Source organism: Myotis davidii, unplaced genomic scaffold (genome assembly GCF_000327345.1).
Source record: "Myotis davidii unplaced genomic scaffold, ASM32734v1 scaffold1693, whole genome shotgun sequence".
Lineage (NCBI taxonomy): Eukaryota > Metazoa > Chordata > Mammalia > Chiroptera > Vespertilionidae > Myotis > Myotis davidii.
This window is the reverse complement of record NW_006284386.1, coordinates 918,194-924,311: the sequence shown is the minus strand read 5'-3', so window position 1 is coordinate 924,311 and position 6,118 is coordinate 918,194. Positions and strand designations below refer to the sequence as shown.

The 6,118-nt window shown below is 37.3% G+C and overlaps 1 protein-coding gene and 1 pseudogene across 1 annotated transcript in view; both read left to right on the top strand.

The window, feature by feature from the left end:
- Positions 1-6,118, top strand: part of DIAPH2 (diaphanous related formin 2) — an 870,032-nt gene that overhangs the window by 158,921 nt on the left and 704,993 nt on the right. The gene's annotated exons all lie outside the window — the stretch shown is intronic.
- On the top strand, positions 4,653-5,225 carry LOC102753913 (annotated as a pseudogene).

Sequence of the window (6,118 nt, the reverse complement as noted above, 5' to 3'; positions counted from 1 at the left end):
CGGGGGTTGGCCGGCCACCCCACCCTCGATTGGGCTGGTTCGCTGGCCACAATGGGCGTCATAGTGACTGATCATCACAGCATTCCGGTCGCTGGCTTTTTATAGATACTTCATTGGTATGTCTTCAATCCATAGTAATGGATTACAGTATGATAGGACTCTGTATCTGTGCGGAACAACTAACTATTCTATTTATTAGTATATGGGAAGCAGAAGGAAAGTATATTTTTAGACGTCTCCAGAGTTTTTATTATCTACAGTTTCCCTTGCCTTGATGATGGAATCCATAATAAATAATTAAAAAAATATCTCCTTGGCATTTCTTTCACTTCTGAATTATACAAATTGGTGATATTTTTATAAATTGTATGCTTCATCCAATATTTCTTTATGAACAAAAAATAAACCAAAACACTTGTAACCACTAATTGATGATTTCTTTGTTAGTTGTTGATAATATAGTTGAATAGGAGGTGTGTAAGGATTGAGGAGTGGTTTATTTCAATCATAGTTTTGTCATTAACAGACTGTGTTATCTAAGACAAGTCACTAAAATTTTTTAGTTTCTTTATTTGTAAGATGAAAGAGCCAATATGGGTTCACTTACTTTGATTTCACAACCAGTAAAGCTACAGTGTTCAATGCATGTTCTTTCAATGCAGTTTGTTTGTAAATGAAGACAAAACCATGTGTCAATTTCAATGTTAGTGTTTGTTTTGGGTTTTAACTATTCTAATTGAAAAGGTCTTGTCATTTTGAGGAAGGCCAAAGATCCTTCAGCAATTAAAACATTATGCTTTCTTTAAAAAGCATTTATATGTTTTGAAAGACCTACCATGTATAAATATGTATCTTTTTTGGAGCTGTTTCTAGATTTTTCAGGACCTGAGTACAAGCCAGTTGAATATAGTGGAGTGCTAATATCCCTTTCTCAGGACCTTTTTACTGCATTGTTGTCCTATAAAGGTTTTTTTTCTATAAGTCCTGGACATGTTTATTATTGTTTTGTTGTTATTTTGCTTTGGATGGTTTCATATCACTGTACAAGAGAAAAATAATGAATGTTTGGCTTAATTTTTCTTAGGTAAGCCTTAACATTTCCCAAGTGGTTTAAAGATTTTGTGTGTTTTTCAAAGCAATAGTTCAATGATTATGTTTTGAAAAAAAATATTAAAGATGAATTTATTAAGATATTTAACTATGATTAAGAGTACATATATGTGTACACAAACACATACATAATTTCCATAGTATCTTTCTCAGTTTTAGGGGAAAGAGGCTTTAAAATTTTATATGAAAATAAACCAGAAAAAAACAACAACAACACAGAACAATTACCATTACAGATCCCATTCTGAGATAGTAAAACATTTGGACTTGCTGAGATTTTTTTGACATCCACCATGAGGACCCAAATGGTGCTTTTTGTTTTGGTTGCAGGTATCATGCTAAAAATATTTGTGAACAATACATTTCCTTGTATGTCTCTTTCATATTCTATAATGAGTCTTTAATGATATGTTTTTGGATTTGCACCTGGTAGGTGAGAATAACTCTTACATTTGTGTTGTTTAGTCATCAAATTGTAATTACCCTTCAACTCTCCTTATCCCTGTTACCGCGAAAGAAAATTCATTTAGTTTCTCTGATGTCCACCAGAATCAGACAGTATAACATACAAAGTGGTGTAGGAAAAAGGGACATGGTGTGGGTGGTATTCTCTAAAGCCTCTCTGTTTTCCTCTTTGCATTTAAAGAACTTGTTATCTTATTCACAACAGATAAACTTGATGTCAGCTCTGTTTCATATTTAGGGTTTACATATTAGGAATTTGATTTCTTGGAGTTAAGTTCATTTGAACAAAATTCCACTAAACTAAAAGAAATTGAATGTCCTGCGGAGTGTGTGGTAGCTTAGGAAAATGAGCCAATACATTTTTCTTGTGGAAGTTAATATTTTATTATAAGTTTGACTAGTTATATTACTAAGAAGGCGATTTTAGTTAGTGTCCTACGTAATTATATTCATAATTTCAAACCTATGGAGGAAATTTTAAATAAGATTAGGACTGTCTCTTGAAACTTTCCTAACAATTTTTAAAGGAGCACAGGAGAGGAAAATATTTTTTCTGTAGCCTATCGGGTATTTTAAAAGATTTGGACTTGAGCCATTTTGACTGTCTCCTAAGTAGTTTTGAGAGTTTAAGAAATTGATTTTAATAAATAAAGAACTGTATCCTTGATAGAGCATTTTTACTTAAACTATTTCCCTCAGGATATTTTTATATGTAACTCAGGCATTTACAGTTTGTTGTGAATATATAAGAGGAATTTATTTTCATATTATATGAGCAACTAGAAAAAACACATTTCCTCTTTTGTGAGAAAGCCTTAAAAACTGTGTGAATACTATAAAACAAAGCAGATATTTCCAGCAAGACATGATGGGGAGAATAAATCTAGCCAGATAAAACCCTCTTAAGGAAACAACGGGGTATAGAGAGAAAGATGAAATTTCTTCTTTGGTGTTTTCTAAGGACATTATAATCTATCTATCTCAACATTGAAGTCAAAACCACTGAGAAGGCAGAGCTGGAAAATTGGCATATTCAACCTTTTATAAATTGGGTGAAATAAATGGAGAGTGAATGTTATGCTTCAATGAAATATATGCAAATGTTTGGAAATGGTATTATTACATCTAATGGGTACCTTTAATTGGTCAGAATTAGTTCATATATCAATCTACTATGATCCATAGTTTCTAAGGACACTCAAATGCTATTGTGTTTACTTTCATGTAGACAAACCTGAATAGATATTGAAAGGTTCAGAGTAGGCTGGGGTTGCGCACCTATGACATGAGGCCATAATGTATCAAAAAAAAAGCTTTTATTTCAGGCACCTGGGTGCAGGTGGGCTGAGTCTGACAAAGGAATCAGCAGAGACTGAAGAGGGAGGCAGACTTTTATTAACCTCTTCTGGCTGCAAACAGTTCTGCTGACGTAAGAGTCCAGTCCGTCCTTGGCTCCTCCCGGTGCCAGGTGTCTAGTGGTTATCTAAGCCAGTGGTCAGCAAACTCATTAGTCAACAGAGCCAAATATCAACAGTACAACGATTGAAATTTCTTTTGAGAGCCAAATTTTTTAAACTTAAACTATATAGGTAGGTACATTGTTATTAACTTAATTAGGGTACTCCTAAGGCTTAGGAAGAGCCACACTCAAGAGGCCAAAGAGCTGCATGTGGCTCGCCAGCCGCAGTTTGCCGGCCACGGATATAGGCTATGCAGAGCCCAAGGCTGCAAGCTTTTTGCAAGATACCTGCTAAGCACAATAAGTTTCCTCTACCCCATTTTATTCTCTTTAACCCTTCCAGATATATATGTTTTTCTTGGACTAATACAAGAGCAGTCACAGCATGTACAAATCCATGTTGCTTTGTTTTTAACATTGTATTTTAATGGATGTATATATTGATAGTGGAATTATCTATGAAGTTGATTTAGCTGAGCAAATTATCTTTTCAAAGGCTGAAATACTAAGTTTTTCTTGGCTACTACTTAGAGATACTGATCCATGATCTGTATATATGATAATATTGGTGTTGGGTTGTACATTGGTTTTAATCACTTAGGACCACTTCTTTCCCCAGTGCTTATAACTAAGGTTTGGTTTTAACTGCGTTAAAAACATGACATTGGCAACATTAGTATTAAAATGAGATGTTTTCCTGCTATTAAATAAAACATGTAAACACCATATAAAGTCATCTTTAAGGTCTTCTGAACCCATTGAATTAGTTGTTTCATGTCTTACAATTTTACCAAGTTTATGATTTCCCCAAGAAACTGAACTATCATTCATTTTATTTGATGTTCCAGTGATTTGGGTTGCAGTACGAGATTTCACATGGGAATAGAACACCATTAGAGGGAAATAAAATCCTTTGTACAGAACACATAACCCTCTATACTAGCCTTTAGTGCTGCACAAACATTCATAAAGGGATGACATGACCAATTATTGGTCTCCTGCACCTGAGACCAATTGCCTTTACAGCTTATGGGACTCAGGATAAAACTTTCTAATTTTAGCTTTGTCCCTTTTGAAAGATAGTTGTGAATTCAGACAATCAAATAATAAATGTACATGCAGTCACTACTTCCTGTTATGCCTATATTGTGTATAGTGTACTGAGCTCATCACCCACTATTTCTTCGTTTTTAACTTACATGAACTGTGACTGAATAATTCAGAGTCTAAATCTCCAATTTTGGATGAAAGGTTGATGTTTTGGGAAACGGTGAAGGGTTTTCCTTTACATGTATATGTGAGAGAGCGGAATCTCATCCCCTTATTCAATAGGAACATTTGTAGAGTTTTCCTCACTTTGTTTCCCCAGAGAACTAGAGAGGAGAGAATATTGTTTTACATAGAATCCTCTGGTACTTTAATTAAACATACGATTTTCTTTCCTTTGATTATGGCTATCAGTATAAGTGGGCCTTATAAAAATATTGACCTCCTCTTTGAGAAAGTCAAGGTCACAACTGCAGCGTAATCCATCCCACCCACTCATGCTCCTGCTCCTGCGTCAGAGCTGTTCCTTCTCCCAGAGGAACAAATGAAGTCAGGAAGCCAAATCACAGCCATGGCTTTTAAGAATACAGTAAAGACACTTTGTGGAGCCATAGGTGGTGACTCACCGAATTAGGATTGCTCTAACCCAGGGGTGGGCAAACTTTTTGACCCGAGGGCCACAATGGGTTCTTAAACTGGACCGGAGGGCCTGAACAAAAGCATGGATGGAGTGTTTGTGTGAACTAATATTAATTCAAAGTAAACATCATTACATAAAAGGGTACGGTCTTTTTTTTCAATAGTTTTATTCATTTCAAATGGGCCGGACCCGGGCCGTAGTTTGCCCACGGCTGCTCTAACCTGTCTCAATGGAAAGACTTTGGAGAAGGTGTTTGCTGAGTAGAACAGAGGCACAAAGGAAAAGAATCTCAATGTGAAAGGAACAGTTTGGATGCCTACCAAGACTCTGAAAATCACTACATGAAAAGCTTCCTGTGGGAGGATTCTAACACTTGGGATCAGGTTTCACATGAGGATCCACAGGTGACTCATTAACTTGCAGTGTCCAAAGATTGTTAAGCAGATTACTCCCATCAGTATTGAGCCAGGAATCAAGGTTGAAGTCACCATTGCAGATGCTTAAATCAAACTTTTTTAAATAAATTGACTATCAGTTAAAAAAATCACCTTGGAGGTTCTGAAAGCTCAGGATAGATTTATATTTTAAAACCAAAATTTTTAGATAATTGTTTAAAAAGATTCTTTCATTGGTTTTAGAGAGAGGGAATGGGAAAGGGAGAGAGAGAAACATCAATGTGAGAGAACATTAATTGGTTGACTCCTGCACATCCCCCACCCTTATTCCTGGGGATAGAGCCTGCAACCTGGGCATGTGCCATGACCAGGAATTGAAGTGATGACCTTTTGGTGCACCGGACAGTGCTCAACCAACTGAGGCCTGTTTGCCAGGGCTATCCTAATATATAAAAGCCCAGGGTTGTAACAACCAATCACAACGGAAGGCTGACCAACCTGGAAGTCCTTCAGTCAACCTGGGTCGCCATGGCGACCCAGCACTGACTGCCCTACTGCAGCCTGGTGATCCAGTACTGATTGCCCAGGGGACTGAGACCCAGAGAGAGAGAGGCAGGATCTGATCCGCTACCTCAATGGCAGCTGTTGATCAGTACTTGCCTCTTTCTTTCTCTCGCTCTTTTTTTCTGGGCTTCGCCACCAGTGGGGCCTCTGAAGGGGCTGCTGTTCAGCCCTGCCTCTCTGATTGGGCTCGTAGATAGGTCCGGAGATACTGACTGGCATAGGAACCGACCAATCAGAACCAGATATGGATGCTGTGAAGAACCAATGGCTGCCTAGGAGGTGGAGCTTCTGATGTTGACTGGCATAGAAACCAACCAGTCAGAAACAAATCTGGGTGCTGTGGGGATCCAGTGGCTGCCTAGGAGGTGGAGCATTTGACTCTGACTGGCATAAAAACCAATCAATCATAACCAAATGTGGGTGCTGTGGGGGAATCAG